General features: G+C 43.8%; 1 protein-coding gene across 3 annotated transcripts in view; it reads left to right on the top strand.

Moving 5' to 3' along the window:
• The window catches only part of LRRC24 (leucine rich repeat containing 24), an 88587-nt gene that overhangs the window by 4622 nt on the left and 60648 nt on the right, over positions 1-23317 (top strand). The window lies entirely within an intron of this gene.

The following is a 23317-nucleotide window of genomic DNA, read 5'->3' as shown; positions in this document are numbered from 1 at the left end:
GATGTTGCCTATAGCAACCAATCAGATTCTAGTGATCATTTTGTAGAATGTACTAAATAAATGATAACTAGAATCTGATTGGTTTTTCAAACCCGCCTGGAAAACTCTCAGCTTGATACATTTACCCCCTGGTCTCTATGCTCTGTTGCGGTCTGGCTGGGATTTAAGTTTGAATCTGGACGTCTGTGTGTTACACGCCTGTGACTGGATCACTGATAAATAACTTTTAGTATAAATTTATTTAAAGGACATAGCACAGGGCGCTTATTTATATAATTGCATGTGCACTTATTTTTGATATTGTGTATATTTTGAGATAGGAAATCGTTATTTCTGAGACCAGGGTAGAAAAATGTTTTTTCTGTTTAGCCTCGCTAGAGGAAATGCATTATGTCTGATATATACATCTGATACAATGAGCCTTTGTTTACCAAGCCTTTAGTGTATTGTAATGTGGGGAAGTTTTTTTTTTTTTTTTTTTTTTAGTTCTGTGGGAATGTGTATTCAGCGACTGTCTGAAGTATTCATGCCAGTCAGACCTTTTGACTTGCTAGTGGGAACTCCTGCCTCTCAAATAAGATCCAGGAAATCACAGCAAGGTTTTTAAGAATTTCATAGCTAAGTATAAATATTAGTGTCTTTGCAATGCATGTAAATCCATGTTTTGGTAAACAGGGTTACATCCTGATTCTAAAAATAGCCTGTGTCCAAATCTGTATAAAATGCACTTGTACACTGAAATGTATTCTTTTGATTTCAACTGACCTGATCAATGGGATCTTTAACCAGTGTGAGAGCAAATAAACATCTTTCTTCAAGAACTGCTTGAAAACATCTTCAATATTGCGTAATCCTGTGACCTGCAGACTAGAACCTAAGTCTAATTTGTTCTCCGGCTGTCTGAGGTTTGGACCCAGCTCTCCAGTACCACCACTCTGCCCGCTACCCTGCAGCCCTGGTCAGTGTGATAGGCCAGGGGGGATCCATCCACAGCAACCCGGATCCATAGTAAGAGGTCCGGAGTTACCAGCACAGGAGTACACTAGCAGTGATAGTTAACCAGAAGGAACGTGGTTCTGAGCGCCATAAATGAGTTAAGTGGTGACAGCATTGTAAGTCCCTCCTACTGCGGCAAGAGGGCGAATTTGGGATAGCGATAGGGAATGGTGGCAAAGTAAGCCCAGTCGGTTCCCGGCAACAACAGACAGGGTGGCATAGGCGGTCCATCCTGTCACAACGCCACAGCCGCTGTTGCGCAAAATCTTCGTTTAGTAAATGATATGGAATGTGTTTTTGAGATCTAGGGGTAAATGTATCAACTTGTGGTTTTGTTAAATCGCCAGTTTGGTTTTTAAACTCCGGTGTGTTGGGTTGGAAAATATATTCAGCTGATTACAGACAAGTTCCGTCTTATAACAGTGTCGTGACCTACCCTCCTTGACTATTCGGAAGATATTGACATTGGCCATCCAAGGCCTGGTTGGGGGTGGGGTTTGTCACGACAAGTGTGGCGTGTATTGACTAGACCCTCCCCTAATTGTTCATCATCTAGTTTATATCTTTATAGCTAACACCTGCATATAAGGTAACACAAAATGGGGATTGGAATGGGGAGGGGTTCAGACAGACATAAAACTGTATAACAGTATCTGGTATCTTGTGTTTGGGCCTCATTAGATTTAACGGAAGACAGTTGTGTGAAGGCAGAATTATCCTATATGTTCTGATCTGAGATGAGGGGAGACACTAACAAGAGAAAACCCCAAAAACTGTCTGCTTAAAGTAAGATTGCTTCAAAGAAAAGTTACTAGTAACATTCCCAAATAAGCTCCTTTGGATCATCTCTATGCGGATGATACAAAATTCTGTCTATCCTCTTCTGATCTCTCACCATCTGTGTAGTCTAGTGTTACCGACTGTCTCTGCCCTCTGTGTGCCGCCTCCCTCAGTTACTCTCTCTCTGCCCTCTGTGTGCCGCCTCCCTCAGTTACTCTCTCTCTGCCCTCTGTGTGCCGCCTCCCTCAGTTACTCTCTCTCTGCCCTCTGTGTGCCGCCTCCGTCAGTTACTCTCTCTCTGCCCTCTGTGTGCCGCCTCCCTCAGTTACTCTCTCTCTGCCCTCTGTGTGCCGCCTCCCTCAGTTACTCTCTCTCTGCCCTCTGTGTGCCGCCTCCCTCAGTTACTCTCTCTCTGCCCTCTGTGTGCCGCCTCCCTCAGTTACTCTCTCTCTGCCCTCTGTGTGCCGCCTCCCTCAGTTACTCTCTCTCTGCCCTCTGTGTGCCGCCTCCCTCAGTTACTCTCTCTCTGCCCTCTGTGTGCCGCCTCCCTCAGTTACTCTCTCTCTGCCCTCTGTGTGCCGCCTCCCTCAGTTACTCTCTCTCTGCCCTCTGTGTGCCGCCTCCCTCAGTGACTCTCTCTCTGCCCTCTGTGTGCCGCCTCCCTCAGTGACTCTCTCTCTGCCCTCTGTGTGCCGCCTCCCTCAGTGACTCTCTCTCTGCCCTCTGTGTGCCGCCTCCCTCAGTGACTCTCTCTCTGCCCTCTGTGTGCCGCCTCCCTCAGTGACTCTCTCTCTGCCCTCTGTGTGCCGCCTCCCTCAGTTACTCTCTCTCTGCCCTCTGTGTGCCGCCTCCCTCAGTTACTCTCTCTCTGCCCTCTGTGTGCCGCCTCCCTCAGTTACTCTCTCTCTGCCCTCTGTGTGCCGCCTCCCTCAGTTACTCTCTCTCTGCCCTCTGTGTGCCGCCTCCCTCAGTTACTCTCTCTCTGCCCTCTGTGTGCCGCATCCCTCAGTTACTCTCTCTCTGCCCTCTGTGTGCCGCCTCCCTCAGTTACTCTCTCTGCCTTATGTTTGATTTTATATCTCAGGTAATTTAGGGGCTGATGATGTGTTGGAATTATGTTGGACCTAATTTCCGTTAAAGAAAAAAAGCACAGTCCGTAAACATACTTACGTCTGCTGAGTCAGAGGCTTCTCGCCCAGCTCTGCACCTGAGGTGTATGCGTCAGGCTTACGCCCAGCATACATATACCCACAACCAGGTCACATTCACAAGAAAAGTTTGAAAACATTTGTTTTTATAGTGAAATACACATTCCCGATTAGACCTGATATAATACAGCAGTTATAATGTTCCATCTTTTTTACGAACAAAAGTAGAAAAATAAACAATGTATTAAATATGCCGACGCTATAATATATGTACGATCAATGAGCAAGGTATATGTCAGCTTCAGTGGTAAATTTTCCACCAACCAATCAGAAGGGGACGGCACTTGTGTCTGTCATCAGCACGTGCACCTGCCCTCTAGCAGGTGCCAGAGTTATGGCTCCAGACAGGTGTGTGCGCCTCCGTGCTGGTCAGCCTCTGCGCCCTTTCTGTACTTTACCTACGATGGAACATCTCTTCCCTCCCTCACGTCACCTGTCCAGTTCCAGGAGGTGCAGGTGCCGGACACGTACAACTCTGCGTACATTTGTGGGCATCATTGGTGCAAACTGAGGTCCAACTGGGCCTGATTCATTAAGGGACCTAAACGGTGATATTGTCTGTATAATCTGCACAAATACTCTGAGTGTGCCCAGATCCGGATCAGACCGCACAGGACACAGCAACATCCAATTCATCTGCAAGTCCAAAGGACGCTTACTACAGACTACAGTGTCAGAGAGGGAGCTGGGCGTATGCCCGTAGCCAATGTACAGTAAGGAGGTGCCAATCTCCGGCGCACGCGGCAGCGTCTGATCCAAGCTTTGGGCATCTCTCAGGTACGTGTTTTGCTGCCGTATCACTTGCACCAGCTACAGGTCGGGTGTAAGTGCTGATTACTAGTGATGACGGCTGTGTATACAGCTACAGGTCAGGTGTAAGTGCTGATTACTAGTGATGACGGCTGTGTATACAGCTAGAACATGTGTCTACAATCAGGAGATACTGTAACAATGTATTTTATGTACTGTAGACAATAACAGCTTAATAAATGTATTTCATGGAAAAAGAAAGAAAACACTTTTATTTTATAATATTTTGTCATAATTGACCATCTTATTAATATGGAACATTGTGTAGTTGTTTTGTTTTCTGTCAATTCTTTAGTGACTTTATATTCCACACATGTATTATATGTATCCTGCAGTGTCTGTTAGAGCAGAGCCGACCTAGACCCGTATTCATCACCAGACGTATCTTCACCTCCGCTCCTTGTGTATATCCGGTTCAGTATGTGACTTTATGAATCAGTCCAGCTGAGAATAAAACGTGTGTATAGTTCAGATTGGGAAAGATATGTGTTGTAGTTTTGTTCTTGAAATCAGTAGATGTCGGTTTGTGAGTTTGGGCACCTTGATGGATTAGACTGGAAGTATGTTAGAATATTTCAGCCACGTTTAGTTACAACTCCACTAATTTGTTGTCATTTGTTTAATTTTGTGGGTGACATCTAAAGTATTTTGGAGGAAACCAAAAATTGTAAATCTAGATCAGTGTGATCTCATGAGCTTCAATTGTTTTTGTTGATGCCACCGATAATGTAAGAGTTTGTACTGTAGTGATGTCATTGCGGAAAACGCAGAGACTGTTCGCGCACGTCTGCTAGTGCGAGGGGTTTTAAGACCACAAGGTCGGTTGTGATAACGGCGGCTACACTAGTATGAAGTGCTGTTTGTCAATCAGTCATTTTGTCTACACAAGTGATCCTGGGTGTATTTGGATGTTTTCATTTTGTAACACAAAATTTGTATCAGAAAATTATATTTTTGTTGTTACATAATAGATTGTGTGTCGTAATGTTTCCTCATAACATCAGTATTGTAAGATCCAAAATAGATATTGTTTTGCAAAAATAACTGTGTGCATGAAAAGATCTTGTAATCAATCAGTTCCTATCCCCTTACTTGGCAGTGTGGTACCATTTAAGCAATTTATGTGCAATACAGTTGATTTTGTGTTGCTGAATTTTTTTTCTTACAAAATCCGTTTTGTAAGACAAAAGCATTATCTTGTATCTGAAAATTCAATGTTGAAGCACAAAACACCTTTGTTACCCTCATGTACTGTATGAGGTCTGTGCAGAAAGCAGAGTAGATGGGCTCGTTCGGAGCAGTGTTTGGAGAGGGGAGAAAAGAGTGTTTAACATGAAGCACAATTTGTTTCTGGAGGGTTTACTGAAGCTTTTCGCATTTTCCTTTTATCCTTATTAGTGTCTCTGTATTGGGATATTTAAATGCATGGTGAGGTTTGATACGTGATAATGTAAATATAATATTCTCCTTTTGCAAGGAACGGATGGTGTGACCGACAGATGAAGTCTGTTAGTGACCACTGAGCTCCATAGCAGATATCTGATGCTCCTACTTTGTCTCAGGACGTGACATAACATTAAGTGTTGCCGACGTTCTGCTAATTGCAGTGAAAATAGAACTGTGTGACTGAGATTATTCCTCTTAAATCTTCTATTCATAGTGGCTGATGTACTAACCTGGATCCCACTAAGAGGCAAATACCTCTATGATTTATTACACACAGCAAGCAGGGTTTTGTTTTTATCATTTGACAGTGATTTCTGTTCCACAGAGCTTACAATCTAAATGGTGTACAATCTAATAAGTGGCTCTCTCCGGCAGCCAGAGTGTGCCTAGTGTCTGTCTAATGTACTCTCCCTGCCAGAGGTCTGTATACCCCCCGTCACTTTCTGCTGGGATATAAAGGGTTACATACAGCTCCTGAAAGGTGGAAAAAACCAAACCGGTAAAGAAAACCAAACCTGCTGCAGTCAGCAGACGCACAACGGAGACGTTCTTGGAATACAAAATGGAAATGTAATGAAAAGCCTGAGAGGTTTGGCAATGAATCCAAGTCTCCGTTAAGGGGGCGACAGACACATTAACCGTGTGAGTGCACTCTCTGCCTCCCCATGTCCCAACGTTATCTGTGCTCTCGCTGGAGGGAAAACAGTTTTCATCGTTCATACGCTGAGCTGCGGTTACTACAGGGAGAGAACCGGGCACGGTGCAAACTTTGAAGATGCACATTTCAGATTTATATTAAACAAGAACACAAACTATTTATTGTCTGTATCTTGGTTTTATAACGTTGGGCTCTGGTCTCACAATGAAAGTGTTATTGGCGAGTGGATGTGGCGGCGTACCCTATGTCCAAGCAATTTAACGCCCCTAAAACTGCGCACTCTTCCCCCCTCTATATCTATTCAGTTATCTCGCTCCCTAAAATAAAATCTCGTTCTTTGCACGGATCGACAAAACTTTTGGGTCGTTACTGTGTTGTGGTTGGGGTGTAATATAAGATAAATTAGTGTCCAGTTGTCTGGGCTACAACTCGTCACAGCCGGAGAGCCGACGATGCTGGACTAGGGTCCGATGGTTGTAAGCTCCTTCTCGTGATCCTCACTGATTGACTTCTTGACGTTCTCTGCACTGTGATTGACCGGATTCTCCAGTGAGCACTACGCATTCAAACCCACTTATCGCCCTTTGATAAATATGACCCTATAACCCACTGACCGGAGTCTGTCTCCCTCTTATGTTAGTGACCAGTAACGTTCAGAATACGCTGCGTTTACAAAGGACAAGACTCTGTGGTTATTCCTCTCTCTGCCGGTGATGAATCGGTGCAGAATATGTAGCATTTGGTGCCGGGTATTTGTGGAGGTGACACCCACAACAAACAGGCGTCCGTGGGCGGCTGATAATGTTTGGCGCCGATCCTGGCTTCATGTCGTGTGGAGAAGTAACTCCATCTGCACTCGCTGAACTGTGAGATTACTTGTTCACAAATAACGGATGGTTTATTACAATCTCACGCCATCCAGACACAAGACTGACCGCTGCTAATAAACTCATCTGGTGATACAATGTATCTAGCATCAGTCTCGTTTACCAGGGAGAGTCGTCTTATCGATGTCTTCTGGTTCTCAGTAACTGTTGTAGATTGTAGTGGTGATAAACTCTTTATTAAAATGATACTGTAATTAATATTCCACATGACAATAATGTATTTCATGTAAGCTCCTCCCTCATGCCTGGGGCATTCATGTAATGTGGAAATGAAGATGGTTTCTTCCCAGCTTACTCCCAATTCGTATCTTATCAGTGATACACTTTGTCTCTTTGATCTGTTGGATGAAGAGATATGACCGCACCACACACCCAAAGGAGGATGTGCCTTGCACATGTAAGGGTGACTTCGGCACGTTCCTGCAGTGTCGGGGACAAACGCAGGAGTTCTAGAGGGTTGTTTCCAAACGTTTGAATCTTGAGGGGGTGTGGTCAGCGCATTGAAGAGGCGGGACTAGCACTTATCAAGCAGTAATCCTCTTCCATTCCGCTCCTTGCTCCCTTGTAATGCTACGTTTGGCTTGTATATCCAGCGCAGTACATTGGAGGGTATACCTCCCAACTGTCCCTGCTGTTGGGACAAAGTCCTGTCTGTGCGGAGTAGTGGGACTGAGTAAAAATCTCCCCTCTCCCTGTAATTCATTTCCCACCCTTCGTCTTCCATGTAAATAATTTATTAATTTACTGCCCCGTATTTCATTTTCCACCCCACCCACCTGTGGTTTATCCACCCCATTAAAATGAGCTATAAATCAATCCAGGGCCTGGTCTAGCTTCACTCATAGATGTATTTAGTGAAACCCAGAAATGTGTCTAGTACCAACAGGTGGAAAATATATGTGAAACGACCAGACGATCCTGGGAGTCCGGATACATCCATATAGAGACGTAGCTGACCATCATATTATACTGACAAACATCAGCATGAATAATCTCACACACCGTTCCATAAAATAAAGTGGTGCTCACTGGAGGGTAGAGCATGACTGTTAGTTCCAGGCTCAGTCAAGGTTGTAGAAACTAAACACAGCTGAATCAAACAGGCTCCAAAGAGCACTGAAAATCCTGTCCAGGCGATGAGTATATGGACAGCAGCAAATGGCAAGTAAAGGAGGTGTCCAGCTCCAGCACCCACACCTAGTATTGCAGCAAGCAGACCGCTGTCCAGCTCCAGCACCTACACCTAGTATTGCAGCAAGCAGACCGCTGTCCAGCTCCAGCACCCACACCTAGTATTGCAGCAAGCAGACCGCTGTCCAGCTCCAGCACCCACACCTAGTATTGCAGCAAGCAGACCGCTGTCCAGCTCCAGCACCCACACCTAGTATTGCAGCAAGCAGACCGCTGTCCGGCTCCAGCACCCAGACCTAGTATTGCAGCAAGCAGACCGCTGTCCAGCTCCAGCACCCACACCTAGTATTGCAGCAAGCAGACCGCTGTCCAGCTCCAGCACCCACACCTAGTATTGCAGCAAGCAGACCGCTGTCCAGCTCCAGCACCCACACCTAGTATTGCAGCAAGCAGACCGCTGTCCAGCTCCAGCACCCACACCTAGTATTGCAGCAAGCAGACCGCTGTCCAGCTCCAGCACCCACACCTAGTATTGCAGCAAGCAGACCGCTGTCCGGCTCCAGCACCCAGACCTAGTATTGCAGCAAGCAGACCGCTGTCCAGCTCCAGCACCTACACCTAGTATTGCAGCAAGCAGACCGCTGTCCGGCTCCAGCACCCACACCTAGTATTGCAGCAAGCAGACCGCTGTCCAGCTCCAGCACCTACACCTAGTATTGCAGCAAGCAGACCGCTGTCCGGCTCCAGCACCTACACCTAGTATTGCAGCAAGCAGACCGCTGTCCAGCTCCAGCACCCACACCTAGTATTGCAGCAAGCAGACCGCTGTCCAGCTCCAGCACCCACACCTAGTATTGCAGCAAGCAGACCGCTGTCCAGCTCCAGCACCCACACCTAGTATTGCAGCAAGCAGACCGCTCAGGATCCGGTACAGAAGGCAGCGGTCACCATAAAATGCATATGGTTAATGTATTTTCCTTCACGCACCTTACCAACCATCATATTCTATAAGTGTAACTTTAATAAACCAAATAAACACACGGACACGTATTAACTTTTGGCAAAAGGTCGCAGTTTTATTAATAACAAATTAATTGAAAATTCTGCATGGTGGTGGCGAGAGTAAAACGCAGTCAGCTAACAACCAATCATTTAACCAAATAGTGCAATGCCAAGAAGGCATTAAAACTAAACCAAGGAATAATTCCTTAACATTGGCCGGTGCTAAAACAGGCGTCAGCGTGACTGCTCCCTCCTGGACTCGGCATTGATGGCCACGCAAAACACGCCAAGGGATCCTCCACACGGAAGGACCAAGAGAGATGTTACTTCGAATGGGGCAGTGACGTGCGACCAAATAACATAAGAACCGTTGTGATTAGTGGCTGACTGCATCGCTCTCCTACCCACTGCACCTCCTCTGTAATAAAAGATTGTTAAACAATAACCATACCACATCTAGCTGGGTGGGAGGGAAGGCATCCGAGAAAGCGCGGGAAGAAAAGACCCAGCATTCCATGGGAAGTAATATGAAGAGACTATGCCACTCCCCATGGATTCTATTGGCTGGATACCAGAAAACTTTAACCCCGATAGGGTAAGTGCCTGAAACTCATAAACCAATACTTTTAAGTGCCCTCAGCTTAATGGCTTCACTTAACATTCTTACATGTCTCTAACAGGAAGTGATGGGTACGCTCCTTATTTCTGTCCCCCGCACAGCAGCTTTTTGTATCGCAGCAGAATTCGCTTTCAGGTTACTGCAGACGCTCCTAGCACCAATAGCAGCGATATGACAAGTGATGGAGGTCACTGATGTATATTAAATGAATAGCCGCAGCTGTCCCTGCTTATGAGCGGCGGCCATTTTCTTGTGGCCCGCGAGGTTAGTTGACCTACTGCTATGTTTATTAAGAAAACAAAGTATTTTATCGGTGCTTCGGGAGTAGGCAGGTGCACGGGGATCCAGCGAGAGGCTTCAGCTGGATCCCATGTTATAGGAGAGCAGCGTCGGCCCGAGATGGCGTTACTCTGCTTCGAAAAACATTTCCATTCGCAGCTCGATAAATTGCCTAATACCGCCATCCCCACAGAGGTATATTAGAACAGAGGGAAGCACCGGTATATAGGGCCATGCTCTGATTTCTCCACCGTTAACCCTTTCATAAATATCATACGTAGCCGTTCTCCGGAGAAAACTGAGTTTTGGCTCATCCGAGGATAATGAATTGAACTGTTATTGAAGATGTTGTACTGTATTTGCTTATTTTTGCAAGAATGAATAAAGTGTTTTATAGAGCACAGACCCAGCCTCACTCTACATTCACGAATCTAAAAACTGAATACAAAATTTTTATATCAAAGATTTTAATATACTTTCAAGGGCTCCTTTCTGCTTTCAACAGCTGTACTTCTACCAAAACGTAATGGAACCCTATATTTATTATATATATTAGTGCTAGGCCAAGCTCTCAGTCAGTCGGAGATCGCAGCGTCCTTCACGGACACGTAACTAAATAAAAGCATCGGATTGCTGGGCGTGAAAGGCAATCGCAGCTAAGTGCCCATAGCGGGCACAGAGCCAGCAGCTCGATACTCTGTGTTCCTGAGAACAGAAGACCCGATGTCAGAGCTTTTGGCTGGAGACCAGGAGACAATACACTTCTTAACTAGACCCCACTTCACTAAGTACATGGCTATATTTCCTCACATCATTAAGACGTCCGTCCAGGAAACATTAACTTGTACATGGTAACTGCTGTTAATTACACTGCTGATTTCTAGACTGAAAGTGTTTGGCCTCCTCCTCGAGTCGTTTCTCCATGCGGTGTGATGCCAATGTGTCCAACAGCAGACATTGCAGGATAGTTGGTTGGGAGTCCACAAGGGCACATAGTTTGGACTGTGTTTGTCTGTATGGTCAGAGCCAAGTCAGGTTCCACATACTGCTGAATGTGGGGTCTGTGTGGTTCTGGGCGAGTAAAATGCGTGGCGGGTTTCTCCTCCATCACTCTTGTTGTAGTATGTGACTAAGGCGATAAGCGGCACAACAATGAAAGAGTTAAAGGACCGACGTTGTTGTTATTATTATTATTATCTTTTATTTATAAGGCAGCACAAGAATTCCTATTAGGGGGGGGGGGGGAGTTATTTATCCCGGGGCACTCGAGGACCAAAGATTAAAATATAAAATAAACTTTATTGGTATGCATTAAAATAAGATTTATCTGTATGTCTTAAACAACATTTAGTGAAGTAATAAAAAGTGGATATAGTACGAGAAACCAAAATATAACTGTTAAAACTATCAGATAAACCCTGCTAGATGCGCCGTAGACTCTTGTACGAACTGGTATTTCTGTCAACTTGTTTTTCCACTGTAAACAGACAGTTATGGATCAATGTTGTCTGTATTGACAACCGGATCCTACCAATATAAATAGTTGGGAAATCTCATATGTCAAAAAACCGAGTGAGGTTTAATATAATAGTAGCTTTCCCCTCCTCTACACAGCGAAATTGCTGTGTTGTGGATACACTCCTGTAATGAATTTTGACGGGTTGATGGATATTAATCCTCTACTAGAGAAATACTGATTATTTAGGAGGAATTAGGTCCATCTGGTGCGATATATTTCTCTTTCAGCACAAGAATTCCACAGCGCTGATAATAAAGCCCCGTACCCCAATACACACACATACACATTATATATGTATATATATATATATATATATATATATATATATATATATATATATATATATATATATATATATATATAAAAATTTTACTCCTTTGACATGTGAGGTTATGTTTGGACAGGGTGATGGGGGCTTGTTCTATTGGAGGGTATCTAATGCTCATTGACATTTTGAATATCGTCTTAAAGCCCCTCTCCATTTACTTTAACAAGATTATAAAATAAAATGCCCCACTGTAAAAGGATTTCTAGGGTGTCTGGTGTTTTAACCTCCTTAATAATCTGGCAAATGTATGAATGACCATTTAATACAGTTAATTATGCAACCAACTCCTCGCAAATGTACTTTTGATTTAACCTGAGAAATATAATTCTTATTTTCCCTTAAATCCTCCACAGGACCAATATTCAGATAATAGCTTATGCTCATATCTTCAATAAAAACTACTCACAAAATATAGTTTAATTTAAAATGCGTTGTATTATTAACATTCTAATTGTAAAACGTATGTATATATTATAAAACAGTAAACAGCGTAACAATATTTTACACAAAGTATAGATTTTGGTGCAATACATTACATTTATTGCCTGTTTATATAAATATACAAGTCATTGTGTCTGTGTAAGTGTATGTATGTGAGTCAAGCTTTACCTATTGTTCCAGGTGTGTGAATGCATTGTGTATGTGTAGGGGGAGGAGGGGGAGACCTGTGGGGGAGAGAGAGAGACACACACTCAAGCATACATTATAACCTTCCAAATATTCTCACATACTCTACCACATTTATCCCTCTATCATTTCATTTCAGTTATCTCAGTCAAAGTCCAACAGCCATTATTCATTATCCACATTCCCTTCACATGAGCGTTTCTAGATAGCAGCCATTTTACAAGCATGGAGCTTCTAGATCCATTTTTCTCTAATGTCTGAACTCAGCATGCTCTAAACCAGGCCTGTCCAACCTGCGGCCCTCCAGGTGTTGTGAAACTACAAGCCCCAGCATGCTTTGCCCAGTAGACAACCTGTTGATAGCTGGAAGGGCATGCTGGGACTTGTAATTTCACAACATCTGGAGGGCCGCAGGTTGGACAGGCCTGCTATAAACACATTGTATTTCACCTTGCTACCCTTTAAACCAACAGTCTAAAAAAATGTTATATTGAACAATCTGACCACTTCCTGAACAATCCAATCACTTGCTATGCACCTAAAGCCTAATTTCCGCCACACTTTTCAACAGCAGCATAGCAGACTTTCCAATACCATCTACACGGTTTCTTCACTTTCCCATGAAATACTTTTCCAACGCCACCATTCTATCTAACAAACAAACTACACACAACCATTTCCATACATTTAATATACATTTACACTAAACCGCATAAAACAAACTATTTCCATACACTTCTATTACACAATATTTGCAATTTCCATTAGCCGTCCAAGAATAACCTTTGAGAAAACCACAAATTTTTCCATGAACAAAACTTCACTTACTCCATTTTATCTGAGCTCCGACAATTCCACTCAAATAACAAAACTCCATTACAACATTAATCAACCATCTTCCATTCAAAAACACATTGAAATATGTTTTCAGACTCACTTACCTTTCATTCATTCCATTCAAAACTCCATTATAACATTTTTCCTGCTAGCCAGGTTCTTATGTAAATGGCCTCTCCAGGCCTCTTATATAAACCGCCATTCCATTCCAGCAGTTCGGACATTTGTGTCCTCCCAGGTAGACAAACAGCCAGTTAGTGCTTCACGTCCCTTGTTACATGAGATCAAAAACCTTTCTTGTGGACAGAGTTTACCTTTCCACAGGAACTGCTCACAGCCGTCATATAGCTAATAACTGACCAACTGAACAGACTTCTACAAACCAAATGTTTCCAGTAGGGGGAGGAGGGTTTTGTTCAGACCAACCTCTGCCTCAATTATAAAATTAGATATAAAATAATAGATTATTTATATACTCTTCATCACCCACGTACGTCTTCCATGGACAGTATTCTCTGACATTTAAAGGGAGATTTTCATCATTACTGTTAATACGATAATTTTAACACGGATATCTGCTCGCGACTCAGGGAGCTGTGAGCAGAAATCTGCTTTGAAATTACGATACTAATGGTATTAATGCACATCCATTAACGTAGTAATGCTCACCCCGCCAAAGAACAACGTGGGAAATTGAATCTCCCCGTGAAGTGAGAACGGTGGATATTCCACTCCCACCCTCCTAATTTTTCAAACTTTCCAACCCATATTGTGGCAATGGGGCCCATACACTGGTGTCGTTCCGTGGTGCAGAGTTGTTTTGATCAGACATTGTGGCTGAGGCGGAGGCGTCCTTGGGCACCGTTAGGTTCAGTTAACGTCACACTTCCACCAGCTCAGCAGGACGTCGGTCGGAGGGTCTGTTGCAGGGGCCGGAGAAAAACACATTCAGTTTATTAGGTAGATTAATGTGAGAATAACAAGGCTGAGTGTGTGAGAGCTCTGTGGAGAGAGCCAGACACCGTCCCTGAGACAGAGAGAAATGTCCCTGTTTACATATGCAGGATCTAATCCTATTACTGGCGGTCCCCGGGGTCCTTCGTGCGCGGAGCACACCTGGCTCAGAGTCTGGATGGAATATTACAGTATAAAGCACCGGAATCTGGGATCCTTCCTGCAGGATTTACAAAGCAAATGTTATCCGTGTGGAAAAACATGTTTATGTCTAATTCTCATCTCGTCTGCAGAAGATTTGTCTTAAAGGGGCCCTGACTCTGTTATTTTCCTCTTTGTATTTGTGCATTACAGACAGTTTCATTATTACAGAATGTATCAAAATATTTTTCTTGTAGGACTTCACCCAGCTGGTAGGATGGTGCTAGAGCTCACCATGCAGGAGAGGTGCCATTATTGGTATTCTTTTCCTATACTCGCTCACCTGCCAATCTAATGTGTAATAATCCCGCTCAATACTATAGGCCTAATGACAATGGATAGGTGACATCACTGGGGGTGTGGCTAGACCTGGAAATGATAGAAACTATGACAGGGAATAGACACACAGAGGGGTAACATACAACCATGTCCAGTATATTCATTCTCCTGTGTTAGAAAATATATTTGTGAGCTTACACTCCATTTTAAATGTAAAGTTTGCCATGAAAGACGTTTGGAGTTTCACCTGCAAACGATTTTAAAATTCTCGATTACACTTCCCTACCTACGAGTTTGATTAAATCCAAAGATAACCCCTGAGTTTTTCTTTATGTCTACCAGGAAGACTTGTTTATTTGGAGCACTTGGATCCGACACAGCTCTGTTCTGCGCACTGGAATCAGTTATATAGACAGAGCAGCTTTGTGTGGTGTCTAAGGGCAAGGGTGGTAATTAGGTCTTGGTGAAAGTCACAGAAGGATGCAAAGAAAAGATCATTATTGAGTTTGAAAAAGGTGCAGGAAGGCGCACAAACAACTAAGCTAAAGTTGTAAGAAGGTGACGCCTCCTTTTGATCGGTTTTCCAGAAGTACAGTTTTATAATAAAGGAACACTGTCATGTTGTCAGGGGTAATGTTATACTGGCAGATCCAGCACGGCTAATGCTGCACATGTAGGCTGTATGTCATGTGACTTCTATGTGATCCCCTGTTGCCGTGTCCTGCATTCCTGGCGCTAGCAGCTGACAGCCTGTAATACGGCTGATTGTCCACATACATTAGTGCTGTCAGTCCACTGCGGGGACTCTTGTTCTCTTTCAGTCCTATAGCAATTTAATAACAGGCTGGTTCTAAATGTCACAATGAAATTTCAGCGTATTTGTGGACAGGTTCAGTGTGTTTTATCCTCTCTGCCCTGGAAGTCTCTTGGGAACAAAGGATTTCTGGTGTCAGGAGAGATTGATGGCGGGAAGGACGGAGACGGGACGTGCGCTCCTGTTGGCAGCAGACGGGCGGTTTACAAGTCCCCATATTTTCTTATGTCGGTTATATCTCAGGAATGCAGGAGCCGTTCTGGGACTTTACGGCGCTTTTATATAGAACAATATAACTGCAGTTTAATTCTTGCACAAAGGAAGTTGATTAAAGACTCTTCTCCCGGAGCCGGGGAGACAGGACTGCGACTATTTCTGGACTCCGATGTTACAGTCATCTCTGAAGGGGAACTATATTTTGAGCAAACCGAAAAGCCAAATTCTTCTAGTAACAAACAGAGCAGACACAATAAGACATTACATCCATATCATTCTCTGGGACAATAATCCACGTTTCTTAGGATTTATGGCACAGTTTCTGCCTGAGAAGTGTCTGTCCCCACTGGGGATGTTAATATGAGAATCATGGATTTAGTCTCTGTCTCTCCTGGTTCTGGACTTGCTCTAAGCGCTATATCTGACTGTTCAGGGATGGACGTTGCCTATCGGCGACGTTGACAGACGTGGCAATTGCTGTTGTGTAACAGAAGAGTCCATTAGGCAATGCCCAGAGAGAGTATAAATGTATGTAAGATCCAATCCCCATCCGCTGTCACAGCATCAGTCCTGTTCATTAACCCTCTGTACCACACCAGGTGGATGATATATCCTGCGCAGGGCGAAAGAGCAAGATGGCAGGAGCCTAAGGGGCCTATTTATCAAACGTAAATTATCTGTTAAGTCCCAGAAAACTGACGTTTTTGGGGATTAACTGCAAAATTGTGATTTATGATCATTGCATCGCAGCAGATAATGGTGATATCTGCTGCTTTGAGTCTTCGTTTTACTGAGCAGTCACCATAAAAGTGTTTGGGGACCGATCAGTAACGCTATTTATCACTAGTCGAAAATATAAAAAAATTTCCTTTTTTCCCCATATTAATGTGCGTCGGCTGAAGCTGGAGCTGTCGTACATTTTTGTAATTATAAAATTTTACTGCTGTCAGCTCAGCACCGAAGAGCAGAGCTGGACAGCGCATGTGTGGTGGGATCATGTGATCTCTCCCTGTCACATGACTCGCGGTCACACTACAACGGCACTCAGTGCGCATGCCCGATACTTTCGGTCGGCACATGCGCACTAGGCTTGTCAGGAAGATGCCGGAGAGACCGTTCTATTCGCACTGAAGAGGCAGAGAACATGTAAGTGATAAACTTCACAGGGACAGCAGGTTAACGTGAGGTTTTATTTATTATTTTCAATAAAACCAACTCTGGAAGCTGTAACCAAACTTTTACGTTCCATGAATGCTACTGGCCCCCACACAAGAACCGGGGCCGAGAAGTAACTGATATCACTCCTTAATATTGAGCCGCAAAATAATGCTAAACATTGACTGTGACTTCTTCCCGCTCTACCAACATACGTCTTCTTCCTGCACCAATTATCCGGTGCTATGTTCTGCTTCAGTACCTTGAGCTCTTGTATCCCACCAATGTTCTCCTTCATAATCCCCTCTACTGCCCCTGACTTCTCCTACATCTATTTGCTGTACTGCTTATCTGGTCATCATCCCATCATTCCTCATCTGCCATTAAGTCGCTAAACCATAGGAAGAAAGGTCTTTTCTACTTAATGCTCCATTGCTGCCCCGACCTCTTCTCCATGAGACCTCTCTGCGCCTGCTCCCTGAAACACTTCAACCTCGACACATTTTTTGGTCCCTGAACCCATTTAATAGACCACGGCTCAAGCGCCATAAATCCCCCTTGTATGTAGGGGGGGCAGTAAGTGTCATTGGGCTAGATTTACTAAACTGCGGGTTTGAAAAAGTGGAGATGTTGCCTACAGCAACCAATCAGATTATAATTATCATTTATTTAGTACATTCTACAAAATAGCTAGAATCTGATTGGTTGCTATAGGCAACATCTCCACTTTTTCAAACCCGCAGTTTTTAGTAAATATACCCCATTATGTTTTTAGTAAATCGCTGCGTTACATAATGGAGTACTGGCACTATTTACATGCCGGGTGCTGATGAAGACCCCTCTCCTCCACAAAGTCTTTTTCCTATTGCCGGCGAATGGAGGAAGTACTATGCGCATGTTCAGCTAACATCGGCGCATGCGCACTACTCTTTGACCCATGATGAATCCAGGGAAGCTGGACTATAGAAGTCTAGTTGCGCCATTCTAAGATGAAGCTTTGCTTTCTGCAGCTTAATACCGCTGTCCTCGTAGGAGTAAGCGCCGGTAATTAGGTTGGCTCTGGTTTCTCCGGTGTTAATCCTTTGTTAGATAAGAAAAAGCTGCAACAGAGCTTGTTGAATAGACCCCCATGTGCGATGCTCCAGATAAATTCCCTCTATGGCGCTATGACTCCCTTATAGTGTCTGATTTTCCACAGATGCCCTAAGCTGCCCCGCGGCTCCTTCACATACGGCGTCTGAACTCCATAAATCCCACTACTGCGCTGGGTATCATTCACGCACCAGGTCTGACGCTCCATAGATCTCCTTTACTGCACCATAACTCCCTCATGGGCCGTGTTCATTGCATCATCTCACAGGCTTTGTAATACACCCTCTATCACAGTACAGGTTCTGCTCCCTCAACCCACGACTGAGCCATGTCCTAAGCGTAGTGACCCTCCCCACAGCAATGTAATGTAGGGGGGGGGGGGTAATGAGTGAGGTGGGTTAGAGAGTCAGACAGTGATTGTGTGAGAAGTAGTAACTTAAAGGACTGAGCTGTCATTTAATCTAGTACATAATTACTTTCAAATATATATTTAATATTTCACACTTGGCACCTTATCACCAATTTCTGCAGCTGCTCGGTCACATTCGCTCCTGTTCCTATGATCAGTACCAGCCTCTCCCAGCACGTTCTCAGCACCCGAGAGCACAAGTCATGTGTGATATACGACAGGAGACCAGAGAAGGGGACGGTGTATTATCCTCTCTGTGTACCTGGAATGTAACATCTAGTGTTACAGAGCAGAGATTGATCTGTGTCATCTCTCTGCACCCGGCCTATGATGAACCAGTTCTCCTCTAGATGAGCGCTGAGCTTCACGCCCCTCACGTCCTGCAGGATTCCCGGAGGGATCGTCAGTTGCCGGAATAGTCTGGATCTGTACAAGACAACAGATATCCTGCTCACACCCTCATGTAGGCAAGAAAGAACAGCAGCCTGGGGTATATTTACTAAACCGTATTTGAAAAAGTGGAGATGTTGCCTATAGCAACCAATCAGATTCTAGTTATCCATTTAGTACATTCTACAAAATGACAGCTAGAATCTGATTGGTTGCTATAGGCAACATCTCCAATTTTTCAAATCCGTAGTTTAGTAAATATAACCCATGGGATTAACTATAGAGGTTTTAGGATTATATAATATGACATATAAGTAACTATAATATACAGATGGGGATCAGTCCTTTCACCTGATGACTTCCTCTACCTCTACGGGCTGTGCCGCTAATCCTGCCCCTTCCACCTACGGACATGGAGCTTCCCCACTGTTACTTGCACATTTCTGCCACATGACCAGAAAGCTTCTGTATTAGCACTTTTGATTTTAGGTGGGCGTTGCCCGAGGCAGGTACCGCCCATTGCGTTCGTCTGATACTTTTGATCTGTATTTGCTCAATAGAGAGAAGTTTTCTTTTTTTTATGGGGTTGGTGTAAAATATTTTATGTTGGTAATAACTGGGAGCAGTGTTGCTGTTTGTGTCAATGGATATGTTCAGCTTGTGTGATATATAAATGTACATCGGTACATGCGATAGTTTCATTCCAATAGACACAATAGATTGGAATGTAATATTGTTACTGTGACTGGATCACTTATAAATAACTTATGGTATACATTTATTTAAAGGAAATAGCGCAGGGCGCTTATTTATATAATTGCCAATGCACTTATTTTTGATATATGAAATTGTTATTTCTGAGACCAGGGTAGAAAAGTATTTTTTTCTGTTTTAACATTGCTAAAGGAAATGCCTTATTTCTGAGATATATATATATATATATATATATATATATATATATATCTGATACAATGAGCCTTTGTTTAGAAAGTCTTTTGTGTATCGTGATATGGGAAAATGACACTTTTGGGGTTTGTACCTTTCTTTTGAAATGTGTATTCTGCAACTGTTGGAAGAAAGGAATCATGCTAAATTCATGTTAATTAGATCTTTTGGCTTGCTAGTAGACTTTCTGGCTCTAAAATAGGATGCAGGAAATCACGGCAAGGTTTTTAAGATATCACAGATAAGTGTAAATATTGTTAGCTTTGCAATGCATGTAAATCCATGTGTAAATAGGGTACATCCTGATGCTAAAGATAGCTCAGACCTCAGGGGTCTGGCTTACCCTTTGAGGCTGTGTCCAAACTGTATAAAAGGCACTGGCTTGTATTGAAAAATTGTTCTTCTTATTCCATCTGACCTGATCACTGGTACCTTCAACCAGGGTGAAAGCAAATAAACATCACTTGCTACAAAGACCTGCTTGAGAACTTCTTCCATGCTGAAAATCCTGTGACCTACAGATTAGACCCAAAATCTAGTCCGTTCCTGACTGTCTGAGGTTTGGACCCAGTATCCAGTACCACTGCTCTGCCCGCTATCCTGCAGTTCTGGTCAGTGTGATAGGCCAGGCGGGATCCATCCTCAGCAACCCTGATCCATAGGAAGGGGTCAGAAGTACCAGCCCAGGTACACCAGTAACGGGGTACACTAGCAGCATCAGTTACCCAGAAGGAACCCGGTACTGGATGCCGGTTAAGGAGCCCAGTGGTTGCAGCATTGTAAGCCCCTCCTACTTCGACAAGAGGGCACACTTGGGATAACGTAAGGGAATGGTGGCAAAGTAAGCCCAGCCGGTTCCCATCAACAACAGACTGGGTGGCATAGGCGGTCCATCCTGTCACAGTTACTGCCCCCGTTTATTTTTCTGCTCTCCTCAAAAATGGTCCCCTTCAAAGTTTTAAAACCTAGTTTAAACCAGTGCTGCTGAAAGTTTTTTGAAGTTGAGACACGTCAGTTTGTCGTTCTCCCATCATCAGTGCGTCAGTCAGTGTGCCATGGTGGGATTCTGGGACCCCATTTGGTTGCACACTGCTGGTTTAAACCAAGGGTTTTGTATATTAGTATAATGAAACCCCCGAATTCTATGCAATTATTTCTAATACCTAAACCATAGAGGCGATTTCTTTGTCCCAAAAAAACAAATAAGAGCTTTTTTTTGTAGCCAGTACATCAGGAGCCGCCATATCTGTATCCTCGACCCTCTCTCACTATATATAATTGTGGAATTTAAGCTCATTCGGCCCCCTGGGTCCAGAATAGAGCAGAACAATCCTCAGCTGATGTTACGTCCACAGGAATACTGTAGTAGTATTATAATCCTGCATTTATAAAGCACCAATATATTACATAGAGGGGATCCTGATACAATGATATTCTACTGTATGAAGACATCATTAACTTGTTCACTCTGTCAACCAAACACAAGTCATCTGTGGTTATGTGAACATAGTCTGGCTGCCTTTATCCTGAATATTTATCTATTTGTGTATTGAAACCTTTAACGTTCAACATGATGGATAAAACAATCCAGTTATTTAGTAAGAGATTGACAATGGGGAACCTTGAGTGGAGCTGAGATTTCAGTGAGACAGGCAGAGTATAGAGAATATATAACAACAATAGTCAGACGTGGTTTGTTCTCCGTCCTGCACCATTTATTTCTCATGTTTTCTGTAGTAAGCTGTCTCTCCCCGGGGGGCCGCATTGGGAGGGGGCCACTAAGGGGTCTATTTATCAAGCCCCAACCCATGCGGAAACAGTGTTTTCCACGTGGTTTTGGTGTGTGTAATTTAATTATTTAAGCAAAGCCTAACGCAGATGATATCTTCTGCATTAGACAAATTACTGCGTAATATCACAATCCCCATAATACTCAATAGGACTGCGGTGAGGGCAATTTTAACAAGCACTGAAAAGCATAATTCAGACCTTGAGCCCGATGGTTGACGCCATGTGAAGATTAAGTCCTATGGTCAGAGCAGCATAGCAGGAGCGAGGTCTTCGGATCCCTCTCCGCAGTCCTCCTGTTCTCTCCTGCGTTATGTACGTAAATGACCCTCGGTCGCGTAAAGACTCAGATTCCGGAATTAACTTTAGAAAGAAGTCATCAAGTTTACTTCAGTACTAAATTACTGTTTTAGGGGCACATTTATCAATCATCGGCAAAAATGAAAAATAGTTATCAAGCCTTATCGCATGGATAAGGATTGAACTATTTCTTAAATTTATTAAAAACGTATCACAGAAACAGCAGTTCCGATAAACTGCAGTTTCTGTGATAAAAAAAAATCACACTTGCCCCCCCCCCCCCCCTCCTCCGGGACGCGGTGTCCACGGATCTCCTCCAGGTGTTCTTCATTTTTCTTTACTCTGGAACTGCACATGTGCAAAAAAAATCTCCGCTCTGTCTCTGCAGAGCGAGCGGTGAGTGACAGGGAGCGATCATGTGATCCCTCCACACATGCGCTGTCCAGCTCTGCTCTTTCATTTATGATAATGTACGCCAGCTTCAGCCGGTACATTATCAAGACAAGTTTCCGAAAAAAATGTTTTTTCGGGACTTGTTAGATTGCGGCCGGGAGCAGTCACCATACTGTTGAATGGTGACTGCTCCCAAAAACGAAGAGGAGTGCAAAGCAGCAGATATCCACGATATCTGCTGCGATCCACCTTTCATAAATATGCGGAGGACACAGAGGGACCTTAATTTCCCGGTAAGAGCACTATCGGGCTTTCTTAAATATGCCCCAATGAGCGGACTTGTCTCCTCGGCTGCGTTTCCGTTATTTCGTCTGATACGTTTCAATTTGGATTTGGTCTTCTGGGTCTCTACAGTCTCCTATGTAAGATAAAAGCAATACAAGTAAAAATAATATTACAAGTTCTCGGAATTAAAGGAATTGGCTTAATTTGGGTGTAATTGCCCTCCCGTGGGGACGATCGCTGCCGTTAAACCAATTTGCACATGTGAGGCGGTCATATGCCAGGACGATAATGGGCTGCGATTAGTCTGAGGGATTCTTCAAGGAGAGATGACGCCGACGAGCGTCTCCGGTATTAAGACGTTCTCCGGAGAGGTCTTTCTGTCAGGAAACATTTATGTATTGCTGAGGGAACATTACACTCAGGATCCCTTTAATTCTGCCTTCTGCAGCTGTAATTGTACCACGGGCAGCTGGGGGATTGGCGAGAGCTGCGAGAGGGAAGAGATCAGAGCGAGCTAGTTAGCAGGGCAGCAGGGTAACCTCACCGCGTAGAGGAGCAATTAGCCCCCCTCCAACTTCAAATCCTTTATGGACAACTCTCTGAACTGGGAAGTGGGGGAAACCTTTAAAAACACTGAACCTGAGGGGCCCCTGAGAGCTGCCGTCATGTGATTTTCTTTTAAATGGAAACTCGCTTAATCTGGGGAACGACTGCCCTGTGTGAGAATAATAATATCCGACTCTTCCTTTTTTTATAGCAACTCACACAGAGCAATTGTCAGAGTACAACCGGTGAGTCCAGCACAATGTATAACACCTATATCTCCTTCTGTACGACCCTGACAAATGGTCATCAGTGATTTTACAAGATGCTAAAAAAATGACTACAAGGCCAGAAACTCAGTATAAGCTCTTTGCCCTTTAATGAACAGACCACTAAGGGTTATATTTAAGAAATCACGGTAGTGCA

The sequence above is a fragment of the Mixophyes fleayi genome, chromosome 5, assembly GCF_038048845.1.
Source record: "Mixophyes fleayi isolate aMixFle1 chromosome 5, aMixFle1.hap1, whole genome shotgun sequence".
Taxonomy (NCBI): Eukaryota; Metazoa; Chordata; class Amphibia; order Anura; family Limnodynastidae; genus Mixophyes; species Mixophyes fleayi.
This window is presented reverse-complemented; position numbering and strand designations above follow the sequence as displayed.